General features: G+C 50.8%; 1 protein-coding gene across 3 annotated transcripts in view; it reads right to left on the reverse strand.

Annotated features, from left to right (window-relative positions):
* Xxylt1 (xyloside xylosyltransferase 1) overlaps positions 1 to 22,003 on the reverse strand; it is a 126,086-nt gene that overhangs the window by 97,354 nt on the left and 6,729 nt on the right. The window contains exon 1 of one of the 3 annotated variants that reach the window (XM_006522200.2): positions 16,965 to 17,121. The exons of the other annotated variants lie outside the window; for them this stretch is intronic. The gene's annotated coding sequence lies outside the window, so the exon portion shown is untranslated. Of the gene's footprint in view, positions 1 to 16,964; positions 17,122 to 22,003 lie in introns of those variants that run through there. 3 annotated transcript variants of the gene reach the window in all.

Genomic DNA, 22,003 nt, shown 5'->3' on the forward strand with positions numbered 1-22,003 from the left:
TCCACCCCCAGCTCATATCACCCAAGCTTCCCCAGCAATAACTATATCCCGTCAGCATTAATAGATTTATTGAGGACAAACAGATTGCCAGTACATTTGTTCCAAGAGCTGTACTGTTTAGCCAGCTCCAGTGAATATTTCAGGTAATGAATCTACTTAAAGAAAAATGAATATATTCCAAGGATATACTCAGACAGCAGGCAGCAAGCCACAGACACCGAGTGTGAATCAAATGCCCAGTCTCCCGAGCAGGAAGCCGGTCTGCAGACTGCACGCCCCTCCAGCACCATCAAGCCAGGACACCACAGCCACAGCCCAGCCCAGGCTCCAGCCTGGCTGAGGGCTGCAGAGCCCTACCTCAAGAGCTCCTGGAAGAACTGCCACAGAACCTAGGAACCCAGGGCTGTAAAAAGCTGGCTACTGAAGGCAGTCAGCCAGTGAGCGGGCCAGAGCAGTGACTTCTGTCCATGCAAAAGTGTGATTTACAGGGACGCAGACAATAAGCATCAGGACACCACTTGTAACACATCTTAAAACTTCAAAATCTATTACTTATAAAGCATTACCTACACTCAACCTAAGATCCTCTTCCCCAAACCCTTTACACTGACTGAGTCACCAGAGTGTGCCATCTCTCATGCAGGACAGAGCCCATTCTGAGCTCATCCCACCCCCAGTGACTTACCAAGTGTACAGCAGGACAGCTGGTTTTCTAATCAGCTTTTAATCAGACATTTATAAGCTCTCATTAATTTCCTCTTATCAGCGATATTTAAAGGATTTGTTCATAACAGTATTTCATATCAATAATTACAGGCTATCAGGAATACTAACTAAATCTCTAAGTCCCTTTGTCTCCTTTTATTTTAAAAGTCCAAATTCAGTAAAGACAAAGTATTCATATTCTAAGCGTCCTCAAAGAGTTTGTTGTTCAAAATATAAAGTATGGAGGACACTCTGGACACTCTGCGTACCATAAGGGGCTCTAGGAGACAACTAGAATGGATGGTTCTCAAAGGGGGCATCTGCATTCATCTTACCATGCACAGCATATTCTTGTTGTTGTTGTTGTTTTGGGTTTTGTTTTTGTTTTGTTTTGTTCTTTCAAGACAGGGGTTCTCTGTGTAGCCCTGGCTGTCCTGGAACTCACTCTGTAGACCAGGCTGGCCTCGAACTCAGAAATCTGCCTGCCTCTGCCTCCCGAGTGCTGGGATTAAAGGTGTGCGCCACCACTACCCAGTGCACAGCACATTCTTAACACTTCCAGCCTTGGAAACTGGTACAAACAATCAGAGCTGATCATGTGCCAGGCAGGAATAGACACGCCGCCCCAAACCCTTAGCTCGGAGTGAGGAAAACTCATTTGTCAAATGACAAGCCCACTAGGAACCAGACATGGCCACGCTCCTAGAGCCAGGGAGGCAGGTAATGAGCTGGCTCTGGGCATGGGAAGGCATGGTTTCCAGGAAGCCCTGAGGCTGCCAGAGGAGAAGCAGCTCTTGCAGCTGCGGGTAGAGGGGACGGTGTGTGTGTGTGTGTGTGTGTGTGTGTGTGTGTGTCTGTGTGTGTGTGTGTGTGCCATCCTCAACGACAGGAGAGAAGAACCTGACCCCACAACCATCCATCTCCCGCAGGAATGACTAATATGTCTCCACTGTCCACAGGGTTCATATCCAGCATGGAAGGATACTGCAGCAGCATCCAGACTCAGCCAACAAGCCCACCATCAACAGAACTGTCCACCAATGGGGATAAGCAAACATCCCTGCCCTAGTGTGTTTCCTGTTGCTGAGATGACACATGACCAAAAGCAATGTGGGGAGGGAAAAGGTTTACCTCATCTCACTGCTTATCGTCCATCATCAAGGGAAACCAAGGCAGGAACTCAAGTCAGGAGCCTGACGCAACAACCACAGAGGAACGTTCGTTTCTGGCTTGCTCGCCATGGGCTGCTCAACTGCATCTGTTATATAGCCTGGGCGCACAGGCCCCTAGGTATCTTCCATAGTGGGCTAGGACCTCCTCTATCAACTGCCAATTAAGAAAATGCTTCTACAGACATGCCCACCAGCCAACGAAAAGGAGGCAATTCCTCAACTGAGATCCATTCTTACCAGGTATGTATAGGTTTGTGTTAAACTGATTAAAACAAACAAACAACTAAGCAACACAATCCTGTATCATTACCATGTCCTGGCACCAAGTCTGGGCTGGAATCCCACCAGTGATATAAGATCAACGGCTCCAGAGACTCAAGAGACACAGGTCATTAGTGAATCCCAGTCCAGGCTTCAACGGCATGATGCTCTAGGTGTCAACTACCTGAGGCAACTTTCACCCACCTCAGGTAAGGCACACAGTAGTGCCTGAGACATACAGACACTAGCACTGCCACTTTCAGTAAGTCAGAACGATTTTCCATGCAGAGTCTCCAGACATGAGATATCTCTAGATATCAGAGCCACTGGCCCTTCAGTGTCCTAGCTGGAGCGAAGGAAATTACAGATGCCATCCTGCATGCTTAGACACTTAATGTTGCCAGGCACAGTCCAGAGCTGAGCAGCTGATATGGAGGACTCCTGGGGTGACTGGCCACTCACCTAGTCAAATCAGTGAGTCTGGGTTCAGTGACAAACCTCGTCTAAAAACAAGGTGAAATGACTGAGAAAAACACCTGACAGCAACACACATACGTGCATATGCCATCCTCTCTCTCTCTCTCTCTCTCTCTCTTTCGCGCGCGCGTGCGCGCGCGCGTGCAAACAAACAGAGCCAGAGAAACAGAGACAAAGACAAAGACAGAGACAGAGAGAGAACCAACTCCTAAAGAGTTCTTAAAGGATCGGTAAGAGTCACTAAAAGGGACAAGTACTTCACACTGGGGAATGCTCTTTCTCCAGCCCACTCCCTGCTGACAGCCTCCCCTTTAAGGCCATCTGGGAGGACATGAAATAGCAGGTAGGCCTTTCCTGGTGACAAGCACTGGACACATTCCCAAAGAGGGGCTGCTCTCCCTTTGGGTGTTAACTTCTCCTGTAGAGAAGCAAGCACCTACTCACCTGAGATGGACACCAACAACAGACCAAAGTCACGACCTGGCCCAAGCCTAGCTGAACCATGAGTCATTGTGCTTACTCAGAAGAGCACGGTGAGTAGCACTTAAAGGAGCACGGGTGACCCTAAAGCAGCCAATTTTCACAAAGCCAGTATGAAGACTTGCTATAGCTGCATAAATGGAGTCACGTAAGCAAGATGTTTGTGTACTGTAAAAAAAATTATCCTTGTGTTATTCAAATGCTGATTTCTCTGCCCTCATATCATCTTACAATCCTGACCTGGCATTATAATGCTTATTCCAAATATCTCCTGTTTCAAGTTTGTGTAAATAATGCTTACCATTTATTCTCTGCCTTGTCAATAAAAACTGAGCAGCCAATGGCTGGGCAGATAAGAGAATAGTGTGGGACCAGCTAGGCGAGGGGAACAGACAGAAGAGTCCGGGGTGGGAGGAGGGGGGATTCAGTCACTAGGAGGTGAGAGGAGACAGCATCGGAAAATACACTTAAAGCCCAGAGAGCCAGACCAATACTAAAATGCAAGTATCTCAGGGATTTTGGTTGGAAGGTTCAGAGGATTAAAATAGATCAATGCCTGCTCAAGTACTGTGCTTGACTAAATAAATCTATGCATTCGTTTGGGAGCTGGCTGAGAGTAGAGAAAAACTAGACACTTTTAAAAACACCATCACATAAACACCATCACATAGTCCCCGTTCAGTCGGTCTTCCACACTGTATAGACTAACACTTTCCCAGACCACGCGCCACTGTGACAGAACTACCCGCAGCTGGGAGGGAGATGCCAGGGAGCGGCTAAATCTCAGGTAAGCATCTAGGCACCTTCCCACCCCCTGCTTCTATAACGGAATGCCAACAAGCCTGACCTTGAGGGTCGTGTACAAGCAGTCACAGCTGTTTCCGGTGGAGATGGTGCGGGCCACTATGTTGAGTGGGGACGGCAAACAGCAGCACTCTACACTAAGAAGGGCAGATCCTCCACCATTATCCTGGCCCAGAAACCCTCTTCAGGACAAGTGGGAAAAGGGTACAACAGAATGAGTTGTTCTGAGGGCTGTAGGGGAGGAGGTGGTGGGCTCCATCCGGTGCTTAGCCACGCAAGGCTAGCCAGTTCACAAATACACCACTAACCTGTGAGAGCTCAGTAACCAATCCCAACGAGAGCTGCAGGAAAAATGGTTTCCTGAAGGAAAAACAAAAGCCACCCATCAACTACATGATGAATGGATTGCCTATCTCTACAGGAAAGAAAACTGTGCTAGCGAACTTTCAACCCTACAGACATGACAAGCGCCTGCATACTGCAGGGTCTTTGCACTGGCCATCTCTTCTAGATCTTTCTTTCCATTTAGGTACCAAGGCACATGGTGCTAAGCTCCCATCTTTCACTACAAACTGTAGCTAAGAGCCACAGCCCAGTAACACAGATGCACCACACACATTTACACACCACATGCATACAATCAGCTCTGGCCAAGGCATTGGCAGCTTCAGTGTTGTTTGTAACAGGTATCACCAGCTGACACTGCACACTTTTTTGAGACAGGCTTTCTCTATGTAGCCCTGGCTATCCTGGAACTCACTTTGTAGACAAGGCTGACCTCGAACTCAGAAATCCTCCTGCCTCTGCCTCCCAAGTGCTGGGATTAAAGGCATGTGCCACCACTGCCTGGCTCACAGCACGCTTTGACATGTCCCCAGCTCTTGGCTGGGCTGTGAGGCACAGTGAAGGCGGGACTTTGCCTGTCCGCTATTCACTGTTGCATGTGCACCCCTCAGCAGAGTACATCAAGGCTACGGGACTCGACAACCGCTGAGATCTATTGAAATTGCAGGAAGATGGGCAAAGTGGGCAGACATGACCAGTCCAGAAGGAAGCCTGCAGGACCTGCTCCCAGGAGAACCCAAGAAATAGTCCAGGATCCCCTCTGGCCCTGAACGCACCTAAGGAACAGAAATTTCTAGTTCACAGGACTTATTCTGAACCAGCGGGAGTATAGTCCTTCTTTACCTTTAACCTGCTAGTTAGGGCGTCACAGATCTTACAGCCAACCCGGGAGCTGCTTCACAGTAGCTGTGCCTGGCTCTTAAAAGTTACTTCTGAAGTCGTGTCAGAGGTGTTTCCTTAAATGAAGTCTTCCTAGACTGGGGAGCGACGACAGATCTGCGAGTGACAGACCGAGAGGACAAGAGACCACTGATCTCTCGGTTTTGAATCTCTAATGAGTCCCCACCACTACACCAGTCACATGTGGTGAATGCTGCCCTCTCCAATAACTTTAACTTTGGAAAGAAAGACCACTTGGTTTAAGAGAACAAAGCTCTGCCTTTGTGAGTTCTAAATGGAAAAAGGTAACAGTGAGATCTTATGAGAAAAGAAACATAGCACTATGGTGTGTGACTTTTACCACGTTTGCAAGATGTCCCTCATGAGTGGAACTCAGCCTGACAGAAGTGCAAGCGGCCAGAGAGGAGCCAGAGCCTATCCAGCTAATTCCTAAAGGCATTCCAACTTCACTCGCAGTTCAGAAGGGAGAGCCCTGTCCCTGGTCCTCGCTGTGCCCGCCAGGACAGCACCTCTACTAGCTCCCTTCACCCACTTCCACTCACACTGCCCCATCTGTCACTCCCAGGTATTCCTGTAAGAGTCCCAACATTTTAGCTTTTATCCCCATTTAGGTTTTATCCTCAAACTCAGAAACCTCTTTTTGAGAGAGGTAAGGAGAAATACAACGCAAATGAGATGGGCCTCAGGGAGAGTGCATAACGGAAGGCTAAACCAGCACCAGGGGGCCCAATACCTCCAACACATACCTCCTATGCTCCAATGTGCCTGCCAGCTTCAACTGCTGACTCGGGGAGTCTCCAGCTTCAGTAGGCAAGGCTCTCACGAGGGGGCCTGGCTAGCCTATAACTGTGTGCCCTGACCCCAGGGAGTCAGAATCAGGATCTGGAACCAGGCTGGGGTATTGTACGGGGACCTCAGTCACCTTGAGAAGGAAATGGCAGTTGAGGCTCTTTGCTTGATGCCAGGCACTGACAAACTCAGCTCCAGAAATCACCCTGCAGGAAGGCAACTGGCAGGTGCCAGAGTATCCAAAGTCAATGAGCAAGGTGTCAAAGAGGTCAGGAAACCATTTCCTGTGGGGAGCAGGCACAGGCTGCTGAGCAGTGCCAGCACCATGCACCTAGCTGTGAGGCGCTGGCCACCACCTCTCGGGGAGGGACGGAGGCTCCTCTGCCTGCTTAGTACTGGAAAGGGCTCCTCACTCCTGATTCTCCCTCCTGCATCATTTCCTGACCTCAGCACATTGTACAGCTCATTCATCGGCCTCTCCTAGAACAGTCATAGAGTGAAAACTAACCCTTTAGAGCCCCTCCCTTCTCCATGTCTCTGGCAACAGTGTGGACAGCTTCAGTAGCCCATTTAATCTGCACAGAATGGAAACTCCTCCACTAGGGCAGGCCACAGTCTCTGTCTGTCCGCCTCTTCCCTTCTCTGAGGAACCCAAGCTCCTTTACAGTACCTGGCGCACACAGAGCCCATGGTAATACAGGCTGTTGAGTTTTAGAGAGCTGACAAATCGGGCACGGCTCACATTGATTGATCCTTTGTCTCAAGGGCTGCAGCAGCCCCAGGCTTCCCTCCATAGTTATATGAATTCAGCTAACGACACTGGACTCTGAGCACACCTCTCAAGCTACAGGGAAGCAGACTGTTTAGCTGGGCACAGGTGTTTTGTAGCTTAGGGAGGAGACAGCAGGTCACAGGGAGCCCTAGGTACTGCCTCTGTCAAGCCAGGTTTCCCCAAGACCAGCTAGCCTCTGAAGGCTCATTCCTAGAAGTCATAGCTAAGCCTAAGTGCAAAATCAAAAGAAGCAACATGTCCACCGCACAAAGCATGGCCTGATTATTTCAGGCTATAGGGTCAAGCTGCTTAACTTAACGAGCATCTTAAGGGGGGGGGGGGGGCTGTGATCTAACACCACCTTAAAGGGGAGGCCTTTGATTTAATACCACCAATTCAACCCTCTGGATTCAGACAGGAAACTGGATGCAGTGAGGTGGGCAGCGGTACAGGCTGCAAGGCAAGTCACAGGAGCAGCCAAAGCCAGGCCCAGGGCCTTTACATCCAACTCTGGGAACTGAACAGATAAGGCTCAAGTAAAAGGCTATCCCCACTAAGACGGGCACCCCTCCCAATACCTCTCTCTCAGTCACTGAAAAGTGGAGAAAATTACACAAAGCTTCTACCCAAGGCCTGCCAGTCATCACGATCGGCTGCCTCCTACATATGCTGAAGTAAGGTTTAGGGTGGCAAGGTGAGAGCCACCTGGCCATCATCTAGAGGGAAATGGATAAAACAAGGAAGGTCTGCCCATAATAAAACACTACGTAGCAGTTGTAATGACCAATGAGGTCATTTCTATAACTGTTTAATAACACAAAACATAAAGTCCTAGTTTGCTCTCTACTGCAGTGATAAATGCCATGACCAAAGGCAGCCTGGGATGAGAAGGGTTAATTTCACTTCCACACCACAGCCCTGGTCCAAGGAAGCCAGAGCAGGAGCTCAAGGCAGGATCCTAGAGGCAGGAACTGAAGTGGAGACTGCGGAGGAGCTCTGGTTACTGACTTGTTTTGTCTGGCTGGCTCAGCTACCTTTCCTATACACACCAGAACCACTTGCCCAGGACTGGCACCACCCACAATGGGCCAGGCCCCGCAGACTTGCCTACAGCCAATCGGATAGAGGCATTACTATCTCAACTGAAATTCCCTCTTCCCAGAAATCTCTAGCTTGTGTCAAGTTGACATAAAAACTGACCAGCACACACAGTAAGTACACACCACATATGATATGAAAAATACAAATAAAAGTAACAGTAAACAAGACACCCAACTTCTTTCTCATGTAAGACAAGGGATATCCAAAGGGAGGCGGCTAGAAGACACAAGGGCGAGGTTCAGCCACAGCTGGATTTTACTTCTGAAAAAAAAAAAAAAAAAAGAATCGGACTCAGATAAAGCAATGCTAGCGCCTACAGCAGGCCTGTCCAACGCAGCATCTGGGCACATGTACACCAGCATCATTTCTCCACATCACGGCTGAGCTCTGCCTGCCTGGGGCTCCCAACTTCAGTGACAAGAAATGGTCAAAGGTGAGCCAGGAGAGCCTATCATGACCGGGCCTACGGGAGACATTCTTGCCCAAAGCCTAATACATCCTGAGATCCTGTCTCAAAAAGTCAGAAACTCACAGAACAGCTTAGAAAATAAAGGTGACGGCGTACTACGTGAACAGTAAGTGCGAAACGGAAGTGCCATGACCCTACACCACGGCATACAGGTCCCATACGTGAAGTGAACAGAGATTAACCCACCCCACCCCACCCCACCCCACCCCACCCCCACTCACACCAAAATTACACCAGCAAGTGACAAAGTCGCAGAGCATGGGAAAGTGAGGCGGGTTTCTGAGAACATGACTTTTAGCTTCCAACCCTCTGGAGAGAGGGTCAGGAAGGCTCTCGGGGTCCACTGCCCACCTCTCTCTGGGCTCCCTCATATCCTCACAGCCCTTTCTCCCCTGGGCCTGGGACCAAGCCTCAGAGCAGAACACTCCCACGGGCCAGCAAGCTGTTCTCTCACACTTCCGGTGTAACAGATCCCTCCGGAGCTCTGTGAATCAAGTCCAGATGCTGCACGCGTCACACAAGAGGACAGGGAGCACGTCACACAAGAGGACGGGAAACCAGCAGTTATAGAAACCAGGAGGTTAAACAGCAAGAGCTTCCAATTTTGACAAAAGAAACTGTTGGTATTCTGTCTAGACTCTATCCCACAATTCCTGGCAGCAGCCATGTAGGCTTGGCCCAGTATAAATGGGGCTGCTTGCCCCTCCTCTCTCTCTAACCCTCTTACACTCTTGCCTCTCTTCTTGCCTCTCTCCCCCTTGTGCCCCCTCTCCCCATCCCCTTCCCCCCTCTTTCCACATGGACATGACCGGCCTCCACTTATTTACTCTCTCCCTCTCTCTGCCTTTCTCTGGCTCTACTACTCTTTTAACTCCCCTCCCCGTGCCCTGAATAAACTCTATTCTATACTATGCAGGTGTATATGCAGGTGTATATGCAGGTGTATATGCAGGTGTGTGGCTGGTCCCTCAGGGGGAAGGGATGCCTTGGCATGGGTCCACCGAGGCATCCCCTTCTCCCACACCCCATCAGAACATATTCTTAGAGCTCTTTCTCTTTTTATGATCACAAGAGAAACCAGTTTGTTTTGTTTGCTCTGAGAAGAGCCCTGGGAGCGAACAGCTCCATTGCTGGTACTTCTGGTCAAGGCCGAGATGCTGTGAGCCTGGAGGGCCAGAAAGGAGACAAACCCAAGCAGCTTCAGGTCCTTAGCAATGACTGCTCAGGACACTTAACTCACATCTGGCTATTTACACTTTGTTGGGGTCCAAAGGCCCCAGCCAGGTTGAGTTTTCGGTTGTGACAGGTAGAGAAAAACAGTATCCTTCAAGATGTCCCAGTGGTTCCAAGGACAAGTTCCACCCACAAAGCAGAGACAGGCCCTAGGGTAGACAGTGCCCAGATTGGACTATGTCGGGTTACCCAGGATTTTCACCTTCCACAAGCTCAACAAACACTCCCACAGGCATGGCCCATAGATGTTGGGGGCTCAGAACTCTGGCCTCGGCACAGGCATCGGCAGTGACCAGCCCCATCAATGACTAAGGAGCAAAGCCCACTTCACACGCCATCTGTTAGGCATACCTCACAACAAGGAGTCATCTACAATAATCAGTCTCATCTCCCCAGCGTCTTCTCTGCTGCTTTAGAACCATATCCCACACCTTCAGGCTTGTTCCTCTTCCACTGACAACCCTGTGCACAGCAGGGTGTGACACTACTCAGATGGGCCTGGGCTCAGGCAGTGTGTCACTCTCATTTAGCAGGAACGCCAACTGAACATAGTATGTGGCTTGGGCCTTCTCTGCACACACAGCCAGGTTTAGGCACAGCACCTGCTATAGAGCTCAGAGGATGATAAATAAGTGGCAACCTGGCGAGCAAGGCCCTGGGAGGGCATGCCAGGGACAAGCACAGCTTCCCTGACACAGGACATGGACTTCAGAGACCTCTCAGGACACAGGGTAGCCTTACCTATGGGCCCTACCAAACACCTCCTGGGTGCTTGACATGGACGGGTCCTTTCCCCATACTCAGTCACTTGATCTATGTGTCCCTTGTACAGCCGAGGAAGTCACACAGAGAAGGAAGATAACTAACTACCTATGGCCCCTGGAGGGATGAAGAACAGTCAGAAGCTGAGCCACACCCACCTGTACCAACACCAGAGTGCTTCAGCAAACCCATGCCACTCCTACATGAGGCCACACAGGAGGGAGAGAGAAGCCAATGTGATCTCTACCCCCAGGTCTCCCCATCTAGCCCTCTCCCCGTGTGGCAGGCAGAGGTGGTAGGGCAACAGCAGCATCAGTCTAAACATTAGAGGAACAGGCATTCAAGAGGGCCGTGTGGATGCTCCAGGCAGGATTTGAGCTGGAGAGGAAGCCAGGTGCCCTAGTTTCATTCTTGTTGCTGTGGTAAAATAACCTGAAAAACCCAGCTTGGGTGAGAAGGGTTTATTTGACCTCACAAATCCAGGTTACAGTCCACCATAGGAGGGCGACAGACGTGCCAGGACCAGGGCTGATCACATCATAGCCACAGGCAAGAACAGAAAGAATGACTGCATTTCTGGGGCACTGCAATATCAGATCCTCCAGGTCCTCATCCAGCACCGGGGGCTTGTAAGTTAATTGGCTCCCCAAAGGGCTTGGGCCCCCACGCCTGCAGCTCTCCTTAGCAAATGCCCCATAGCACTGGCATCTCCATCTCCTGGGGTTTCCACTACAACGAAGGCTTCGTGTTCCCAGCTTCACAAAATGGCCTTTGAGGGTTGCCCCACAGGAACTCGAACCTGCTGAATGGTTCCTAGCCGTGGCTGCTCTCATGATGCCCTCAGTCTTGTGTCTGTTATGTCTCCCAAACCAGGACACTGTGAAGGACACTTGTGAGGCTGCCAGGTTCTGCTACCAGTATGAGATACTGACTAGCCTCCTCGGCTACAGCCACATCAGTCCCTGTGTGGATCCTGAAGAAATACTCTTCTACCTACCAGCAGGGCAGAAGGCTTCCTTACCATGGTGCTGAACACTCCATCAATCAGAGCGGCTTCATCACAGCCAGCTGTACTGGCTAGTTTTGTGTCAACTTGACACAGCTGGAGTTATCACAAAGAAAGGAGCTTCAGTTGGGGAAATGTCTCCATGAGATCCAACTGTAAGGCATTTTCTCACTTACTGACCAAGGGGGAAAGGCCCCTTGTGGGTAGGACCATCTCTGGGCTGGCAGTCTTGGGTTCTATAAGAGAGCAGGCTGAGCAAGCCAGGGGAGGCAAGCCAGTAAGTAACATCCCTCCATGGCCTCTGCATCAGCTCCTGCTTTCTGACCTGCTTGAGTTCCAGTCCTGACTTCCTTTGGTGATAAACAGCAGTATGGAAGTGTAAGCCGAATAAACCTTTTTCTCCCCAACTTGCTTCTTGGTCATGATGTTTGTGCAGGAATAGAAACCCTGACTAAGATACCAGTCTAAACACCATCCGACCTCTGCCAAGAAAACCAGTCCATTATCTTTAAACTTAACTTCCCTTAGACTCTCAGGACATGAGCAAAATGAAGATAGGTTCCTGGTCAAACAGCATACAATGGCCCCTAGCCCTGTTCCCAATAGAGTCCTTGCTCCCCTCTGAAACCTTATGAGCTAGAGACCCCAGTGTCTGTTTCTCTCAGGGTCCTTCCAAGTTCCCTACTAGAACAGCTCACTAAGATCTGCTCCCAGCTTCCAGTGGCTTTTCTAGCCCAATGTACCAAATGTCTCCACATCACCCCTGCCCCAAACAGTTCGGGATTTAACGCCACATAGTCAGGCTCACCACTTCTCGGTATTAATTTCTGTACCAGTTCATCTCTGTCTCTGTGATAAAATACCCTGACTCCAACTCAGTTCACAATTCCAGGTCACAGAGTCTCCACCACAGCAGTGAAGGCCTGATTCGGAGGATGTCACACAGCTAGTCACATCTGGTCAACGGTTGAGAAAGACGCCTTCATGCTTACTACCCGTTTTTTTTTTTCAAAGCTATTTTTAAATTGTGTATCTGTGTGAGGGCATGCTGTGCACTCAGGTGCCCATGGAGGCCGGAAGAGTGTGTCTGAGCTAGAACTACAGGTGAGCATAAGCCACTGATGTGGGAGCTAGGAACTGAACCTAGGTCCTTCTGAAAGAGCAGCTGCTGAACCCTCTCTCCAGCCCCACCTTGTCCATTTTAATACAGTCCAGGACCCAAGCCCAGGTCCCAGGGCCACCCACAGTGGGCTGGTTCCCCACGGTTAACGCAATCAAGCTTCTCCCAGTCATACCCAGAGGCCCACCAGATCTAGACAGTCCCTCACCAAGACTCCCTTCCCAGGGAGTTCTAGATTGTCTTAAGTTGACAATTTAGCCCTCACACCATCAGAGATGGAAAAATCTAGAAGAGTTTCTGGGTGCCATGTGGATCATCAGGTCCAGAGACCACGAGCACAGGCACAACTGGACTGCAGGGACGTGCAGGACCAGACAGGAGGTAACAGTGGAGTCCTAGTCCACACAGCTATCCCCTGCCCAACTCCCACCTCAGGTCCCAGAGGCCCAGAGCCAGGCAAAAGGCATCGGGAACTCGGAGTGGCAAAAGGACAGAATGCCACTCCAGGGGCACATGTCACAGCTGTCACTGCATACAGAACACATGCAGAATGACCACAGGAAAGTGAGATGAAGCAAATGCATCTATCCCCTCATCCAACTGTGAGATTTGAATAATAATGACTCCTATAGGCTCCCTGTGCAAAGCTTGGTCCCTAGCTGGCAGAACTGTCTGAGAAGGATTAGGAGCGATGTGACCTTGTTGGAGGAGTTTCCGGTGAAATCACTGGGAACATGCTTTAAGGTTTCAAAAGACTGCGTGATTCCCAATGCACCCTGCCCCCAGAAACAAACCAAAGAGAAGGTGGGCAGGGAGACACAGAGCCCATGGAGACATTCACACACACACACACACACACACACACACACCCCTCCTATCTGCTGATCAAGAAGTGAGCTCTCAGCTGTTGCTACCTCCATGCCTTTGCTCTGCCATCTTGGACTCTATCCCTCTGAAACAGTGAATGCTTTCTTTTGTAAGTTAACTTGATTAGGGTGTTTTTATCACAATAGAAAAGTGACTAAAAGTGCCTTATGCAAGCCTGAAGCTTTTCCTGGGCCCCAGTTTCCTCATGGGTAACTTGAAGGCACTAGATTTCTTCCAACCCAGATTTCCTGTGGCCTGCCACCAAGTAAATGCAGGAGGTAGTGCCCCACACCAGAGCTGATAGGAGGTACTGAAAAGAGGCTCCCTCCAGCTCCATAGCACACAGGCTGGGGTAGGAAGGAACCATGTCATGGCTCTGGGACCCAATGCCTGCTTTTCACAAATTACTTGAAAACAATCCACCACCTGGTGAGGGGACTGGTCACATGTGTCAGCCCCCTGAACAATACACAGAGCACCCTGGTCATCGTTTCACTGGGGCTCCAGATCTTACAGAGCATCCCTGCTTCAGACAGATAAGAAGGAAACCACCCAAATCAACAGCCACGGAGGAAGGATGCAGTGTTCGAAGGTCAGAAGGTCAGTGGTCCGATCCCGAGGAGTCTGCCGTGGGCCAGGGGCAGCTGTACACTTTTGCACACTAAGCATTCTGCAGACCAAGGGCAAGACCAAGGCAGGCTCCAACATGATGCCTGCTTCTCCTCGGGAGCTCTCGACTGAGGCAGCTGCTGTCATCCTCGCAGGAGAGAGCTGGGGAGATTCCATTCCTCAAGAGTGAAGCCAGGAAATCAACCAAAACCTCCTAGCAAAGAAGACTCTGCGGCTCATTCCAGGAACTACCCCAGGAAGAGCTGAACAATAGCCTCTTCCCCTCATCTCCTAGCCTCTGTTCAGAACAAATTCTAGAACAGTGCTCGCAACTTCCTGGTACCCATTTTAGATCCTAGTAAGAGAACTAACTGCTCACGTGACTCAGGGCTGGAAAGTCCCCACCCTTCTGCCACCATCTGCATAAAGGGCCTCCCAGAGGCTCGGATGGAAAAGAACTTGCTAGTCAGCCTGTGCGTTACAGGAAAATGACAGAAGGTGTAAGAGCAGAGACCCGTGGAAGCTGTATGTGTGAGAGTGTGTACAGGCAGCAGAGGCCAGATTAGCACCTGAAGTCATCCACTCTGCCAGCCTGAGTGGCAACCAAAGGACACTCCTGTCTCCCAGCACTAGGGTTAAAGACAAGGGCCACCACATCTTGGTTTTTACAGGACTGCTGGGGTGGTGGGATCAGGTCTTCATGCTTGCCCAGTAAACATTTTACCAAATGAGCCATCTCCTAGCCCAGAGTGGGAGTTCTTAATGAACTGGAGGTGAGCCCTTGGAAGTGAGTTCTTGCCTTCCTTTTTCCCTTCTTTCAATTCCCAAACAAGTGAAGGGGGGTCTACACTGTGTGCTTCCTGCTGCTGCCATCTGACACCCCACCAGAGATCGTTAAAAAATGGTTTTGTTTGATTATGGGCTGAAAGGTTAAACCAGTTATCTAAAATGATCCTTGGTGGGCTAAGACTATAACTTGATGGTAGCGCATTCGCCTGGTATGCAAGAGGCCCTAGATGCAATTCCAGTTCAAATAAACAAACCAACCAACCTCCCTTTATAGACTGAATATCTGTTAGTTTGTTACTGTAATGGAAAAGTAATTAACCCATCACTTACAGGTGAGAAGCTAAAGCTCAGACACACTAGGAAGCCAGAAGAGAAAGACCTGACCTCAGCCTGTGCATCCTGGGCTGGCACTACCCACCAAGGTCTGGGCTGAGGGCAGGGGCTGAAGGCAGGGACAAGCCAGCAGAAGCTCCGGGCAGATTAGGAATTCCCTAGTTCTTACAGTAAGAGAAACAATATTAGTATTCGGGATTTCTTCATAACGATGCAAGGAGGGGCAGTGGGGTTCAAATTCCTAGAAAGACATCTCTAAAACACCATGATCATCCTGGCTGGTCTCAGGTGGGGCAACCCCTACTGGAGAGCTGATGTCAACTGGGAGCCCTTCTGATTAACATGATCCTGCATGCCTAGAAATAGTGCTCACAGACCATCAGTGAGGTGGTACCCAGCAGCCCCCCCCCCACTTCCTGTAGCCCCAGGCCACAGCTCACCCTAACTGCCCACCTGTCTGCATCTGCCCCTGCAGCCCGTTCTACCTGCCCTGAGTGCACATTCCTCCAGATCTGTCTTATCACTCCATGGAAACAGACATAAGAGCCAGCCCTGAACTCTAGTAGCTGGCAAAGAGGCCAGGCTCAACACACCAGGGGTAGGGGAAGGGACTGATAGATATGGGGTGTCAGAGCTGGTGGGAACCCACACTAATAACACAATAAACCCAGCCTCCTGGGGAGTGTAGGACTTCAGAGAGCAGAGGGCTGGGCAGATTCAGGAGAGGAAGCGTCCAGCCAAGCACAGGGGTGTGAAGTCATCCCTCCAGAAGCTGGGCGGGCAGAACTGCATGCAAGCCAGGCACCCTTGGGCACGGTCTCTACAGCTGCCCCTCCCTGTTCCTGGATGACTGGCTAACCCTGGCATCAAACATTCCCTCGAACAGGCTCCCGGCACTGCCCGTTCCCCTCTGCTGGGCAGAGTCGTCAGGGGCCTACCATCCCAGTGGCCTCTGCCCCCTTCTCTCCAAATCACCATCACTGGCGTCCTCAAGGCCCCTGCTCCCTCGGGCAGCCCCAAGCACACCAGGAATCCCCTGCTTTGTCTTCCGGTCCCCCAGACAAGGGTGGCGTGGGACACCAAAGCCAAATTAGCATTATGGCTGATCTTTGTGCAAGTGTCCTGGGTACCTACCAGCGAATCCCTTCTAGAACTGCATCTTGGTCAGGACCCCATCAAGCTGACCATTTGGACAGGTCTCATTGACCCATCCCCCAACACATACATACACACACACACACACACACACACACACACGCACACACGCACGCATCCAGTACCAAAAGAGCCACAGAGTGTGAAGTCCGAGCCCACCTGAAGTGGGCAGGAGCAGAGGATGTGAGCATGCCTTGCAAGCATGGAAGAGCGCGGGGCTTTTGGTGGCATGCTTGACCTTCTAAATCACTGGCCGTTTATACTTATCCAGTCCTCCACTAACACAAGCTGTGTGCAATCGGACCAAGAAAACAACCTGAAAGACACCGAGAGGGGGTAAAGCAAGCCTCGTCTGTCAACTGTTAGTTCCCTAGAGTTCCAATGGAGCTCCTGGAAAGCTAATCACACTCACAGATGCAGCAAGTCTGTCCACACTGCCTTCGAGACAGATTTGACTCCAGAATAGCAGGCAGACAGTCAGAGCCTGCAGCCAGCACCAGGTAGGTAGGCTGGGGGCTCGGAGGGGACGCAAGAGGGGTGAAGATTAGAGCCTCTTCCTTCCAGCAGCAAAGACACATGTCTATGGCACAGTTACAGTCTATGCCCTCTCATCCCCCTCCTCCATCTGACCTCATCAGCCTGACTAGTGCTTACAGGAGAAGGCAAGGATACAACCGAGTATCCAGTAAAGCACCCAGTTCCTGCTTCAGGACAAGCAAGCGATGCCCTGGAATGGGGGTAGGGAGCAGACAGGAAGGTACACTGTACAGAGACTGTGGAGGACACAAACTAACACAAGGGTCCTTGAAGCAAACCTGGGCAAGCGCTGTTAGTGCAGGCTCACCGCACCACCCTCCAAGTGGCTATGCCTTCTAGAATGCCGAGAAGGAACCTGCTCTCTCACACCTACTCAGGAACCCGAAGTAGCAGCCACCAACGTAGCACTCCCTTGCTGAGAGCCAGGTAGGGCTGTCACTGCAGCTCTCTCCCACAGACTTCTTGGAAGACCACACCATGAGGAAGAGGAAGTCATGAGTGGCGGCTCGAAACTTTCACACCCAGAGCAGCTGGTCCCAAACATCACATACTGGACTTGAACCCAGGTGCCAGGCTCCAAGCCACACATTTGCCTGAGGCATTTCCCTGGAGGACCCAGGATAGACTGTTAGAGGCAGGAAGGGCAGTGGCCACGTGTGAGAAACAGTGCTCCCAGCCACAGGACCTGAGAAGACCAGGAAGGGAGGGAGGGCACAGAGCGGGGCACCTCTCCCAGCCTGAGGTCTCCTGTGCAGGGTAACAGATGCCAGACTCTGTGGCACTTCATTCCACCAGAGAGGATTGCTTAGTTGGGGCTTTTAAACAGTAATCACCCCCAATAAATGAAACAAATGGCTTTAATTTGGAGCACATTAAGTTAACAGCAAACATGACACCAGCTGACATGGCCTGGCTCAGCTGTTCTGAACAGGTAGATCTGCTTCCTGTGGTGGGGCCCTTTAGGTCAAGAACTCTGCAGCCTGGGAAGATGATGGAGGCCAGGCCATCTGACAGGTCCTGAAGGTCTCACAGAACAGTGGGAGTGCCAGGGACGAAGCAAACTTTTAAGCAGAGAGGGTATGAGGAAGGCAGCTGGGTCGCTAGCTCTGCCTATGGTGTATGGGTATACTGTGGATTCCAGAGGCCTGGGAGTCAGCGACCCCCCCCCCCCCCCCAGCCCACAGGCCAGCGGCACCGGTTAGGAGGACTGGGGTGGACCTGAGAGACTGGAATCCCAACACACTGTCAGCCAAAGATAGGACGCTCCTGCAACCAGACCAGCTAGGGCTACAGGCAGGCTCAGCGCCTGTCTCCAGACACAGTTCCCACATCTGAAGCAGGATCCAGGCTCAGGTAACAAGGGTATGTCCGGGGAACACTACCAGGCCAGCTGGGCTGCACCAGCTAAGCTCCCAGACTTCCTCCCTATCTGCACTCCGACCAGAGAACCAGATCCGGCTGCCCCAGAGTCGCATTAAGCACATTCAATCAGTCTCATCAACCCGGTTTACACTGGACAGGGAGGAAAAGACCCCTGGAGAGGCCACGTGGTGACCTTTCTTTGATCTCTCTAGAAGTCCCAGGAGTGGGGCAGGTGAAAGCAAGCTCTCATGGGAGACCCAAACGCCAGGCACGGAGCAAACACGGTGCCACAGCGCCCTCCAGCGGCCAACTAGAGACAGTGGCCCTCCACTACGCGAGTTTCCCAGAAGCTTGTGCGATGTGACTGGGCCTCTCTTCACCAAGACCTGGGCAAGAAAACTGTAGACTCCGAAGTTCTACAGAGGTCTCCCCTAGTGCACATCTCGAAGCAGAAGACAAAGACATGGGCCACCCCAGGCATAAACTCCCCAGTACTCACTCACCCAGGCACAGAAGAACTGGAATGCTAGCCCAGGGTAGATAAGGCATCTAGGAGACCAGGGGCCTTCCTACCCCAGGGAGTCAGATACAGAGAAGCCAAAGGCAGGATTTTGAGGTCCACTAACCATGTTTTGCAAATTACAAAGGTCTCTAAAGATCTTCTAAAGGTAGGGAGAGGCGAGTTAAGGTAGTTGGGAGGTTGTGTTTGTAAAATGCATTTGGGTGGTTATGGTTTGAATATGAAATGTACCTGACACAAACAAATGAACATCCTGTGCTGAACGTTAGATCCCCACAGCAACGCTCTGAGGCAGGGCTTTCAGGACCCCAAACCCCGGATTAGCTAACCTTTTGATAGACTCATAATCTGGGGGCATTATAGGGATGTGGTGGGGACTAGAGCAGGGGGCAGAATAAAAAGTAGGTCATTGGGGCTATGCCCCTTGCTGTCTGGATGTGTTGAAAGCAGCCTTGTTACACCCTCCTGTCATTATAATGTTCCACCTCACCTCAGACCCCGTCTATGAAGCTGAAGCCTCCGAAACTGATGGCAATCACTTATGTCCCCTTTTGGTTTTTGTCTTGGGTGTTTTGCCTCAGTGACAAAATGTAGCTTAAGGAAAATCGGCACTGAAAATTAGGTGGCGTCACCACTGCATCTGACCCCCAGGCCCACAGGTCTTTGGAAGTGGCTTGTGGGAGAAACTTGAGACTGTCTGGGATAAGCCCTGGGACACTGAAGTAGAGCTCACAGGTGATTCTATGGTCTCAGGACAGACGCCTATAGCAAAGCCCTCAGTTGTCCAGGGGCTTCAGCCCTCCTCCCCACTGACTCCTCAGCCCGTTTCATGAGTTAGAGGCACTAGCCCTTACCTTTAGGCCATGCACAGGATGCTCTAGGACAGAACATGCTACATTTTGTCCCTGCCCAGAGATCTTTATTAAGCTGAACTTCAAAGTGACAAATGACAGGACAAAGCAGGGTACTCTGGGTATTCTATGGCACAAACTGGAGCCACAAGCAGTCTTGCTTCTGGAAAGGTTGCAGTTTAGCAACAGGTTAAAACTGTGTAGTAGCTGAATAAAAGAACCATTTAAAACAAAACAAACAAAACCAGGGCAGCAAGATGGCTCTGCAGGTAAGGATCTGGCTCTCACGCCTGAGACTGAGAGAGATCCCTGGGCTCCACATGGTGCAGAGAACAGACTTCCCAAACCTCCACAGGCTGCTTCGACGTGTATACACCCAGACCCACACCCCACAAACAGTAAGTTTTCAAACTATGTTTGTAAAAAAGCTAACTAAGAACTTTGCCTCAGGACAAGAGGAGAGCTATCTTGAGGGAATCTCAGGAAGTGGCCAGTCCTATCCCGGGGCTCAAAGGTCTAAAGGAATGAAAGATTGTCCAGCGGCCTGCTCAGGAGGGACCAGGTAGTTGTTTCCCCAAGTCCAGCCATCTGAGTCTCAGAAGTGCCTGCATCTGTGGGTCAGGGGTCGAGGTTTCCAGCTGAAGGCAAATGTCGGCATACTCCATGTGGTGCTGCTCTGCAGTCACACCAAATGTGCAAGTTACGGACTTGGGGCTAGCAGCCCTTGAGAGGATCATACATGGGGCTAGCAGCCCTTGAGAGGATCATACATGGGGCTAGCAGCCCTTGAGAGGATCATACATGGGGCTAGCAGCCCTTAAGATGATCATACATGGGGCTAGCAGCCCTTGAGAGGATCATACATGGGGCTAGCAGCCCTTGAGAGGATCATACATGGGGCTAGCAGCCCTTGAGAGGATCATACATGGGGCTAGCAGCCCTTGAGAGGATCATACATGGGGCTAGCAGCCCTTGAGAGGATCATACATGGGGCTAGCAGCCCTTGAGAGGATCACACATGGAACCGTATGCTCAGTGGAAACTCTACGACAGTGGTTCTCAGTCTTCCTAACGCTGTGACCCCTTAATACAGTTCCTCATGTTGTGATGACCCCCAACCAGAAAATTATTTTGTTGCTACTTCACAACTGTAATTTTGCTAGTTATATAAATTATAATATAAATAGCTGATATGCAGGAAAGCTGATATGTGACCCCTGTGAAAAGGTCATTGGACACCCAAAGGGATCAAGGCCCAAGAACAGGAACATCACAGGTGCAAGGAGATGTCACAGGTACAACAACAAGCACAGGCTAGCCAGGAGAAAAGTTGTTAGCATTCTGTGTAAAGTCCACCCCAGTTACCTGGCAATAGCCAGGTAGGCCTGGCCCACTATAAAAGGGGCTGCTTGCCCCCTCCTCCCTCTCTTGCTCCTTTCTTGCTCTCTTGCTCTCCCCTTCCCTCCTCTCTCTGCCTCTGCTTCCCTCTTAACTCCCCTCCCCATGCCCTGAATGAAGTCTATTCTATTCTATACTATACCATCGTCATGTAGCTGGTCCCTCAGGGGGAAGGGTTGCCTTGGCATGGGCCCGCTGAGACATCCCTTTCCCCCACACCTCACCACACCCCCACAGAACATACCTTATACCCCTTTATCTTTTTATAAGCACATGAGAGGTCATACGGCCTGGAGGGTTCCCAGGCACCTTGGTGCTCACTTTATGCCATGAGCCTCACTTGCCTGAGATGGGCAGGAGATGTAAGCGCTGCCCTGCAGGTGTGGGTTACTGTGGTCCTCTTCACGCTCCCCCTGCCTCGCCCACTCTCCTGTCAGAACAGGAATGTTTGCCTATTCCATAGTACGTTAGAAGTTTATAACCTGCTTTTTATTCTACAGGGGCTCACAGCTAAGAGTTTGCCTTGAATCTCAGGGATTTTGATCCCTTTTTTTTCTTTATCAATACTGAAACTGTGCCTATGACGACTCTTGGCAATGGACCAATGCATTTGCAGTATGAGCCCAGGAACCTGTGGGGGCTAGGAATGGAATGTTGGGGGTTGGATATGAAATGCCTCCTCTAAAAGCTGGAGGTGGGGGAGATGTCTATAATTCTAGCGCTCAAGAAGTAGAGGCAGGAGAATCAGTTCAAAGCCATCCTGACTACATAGAAAGTTTGGGGTCAGCCTGGTCTACATGAGAAAGGAAAGATGAGAGAAAGGCACAGAGAGGAGGAGGGAGGAGGAGGAAATGAGGGAGAAAGAAAGGAAAAGAGAAAAAAAAACCCTACAATGGAATATTAATGTAAGAGGAGATAGTTTCAGGGAGTGTGAGGGTTCTGACCTAACCAATGGGACAGCCCCAGTGGTGCTACTGTCAGGTATGGGGAACTAGGAGGTAGGGCCTGGCTGCAAGAAGCAGGCCCCCAGGGACGCCCTTGAAAGGTCTCCTCTCTCCCTCTCTGTTTCTCTCTCTCTTCTTCTTCCTCCTCCTCTTCATCTTCTTCTTCCTCATCCTCCTCTCCTTCCTCTTTCCCTCTCCTTCTCCCTCTCCTGTACCCCCTCCTTTCCAACCACCAGAAGGGG

The sequence above is a fragment of the Mus musculus genome, chromosome 16 (assembly GCF_000001635.26).
Source record: "Mus musculus strain C57BL/6J chromosome 16, GRCm38.p6 C57BL/6J".
Lineage (NCBI taxonomy): Eukaryota > Metazoa > Chordata > Mammalia > Rodentia > Muridae > Mus > Mus musculus.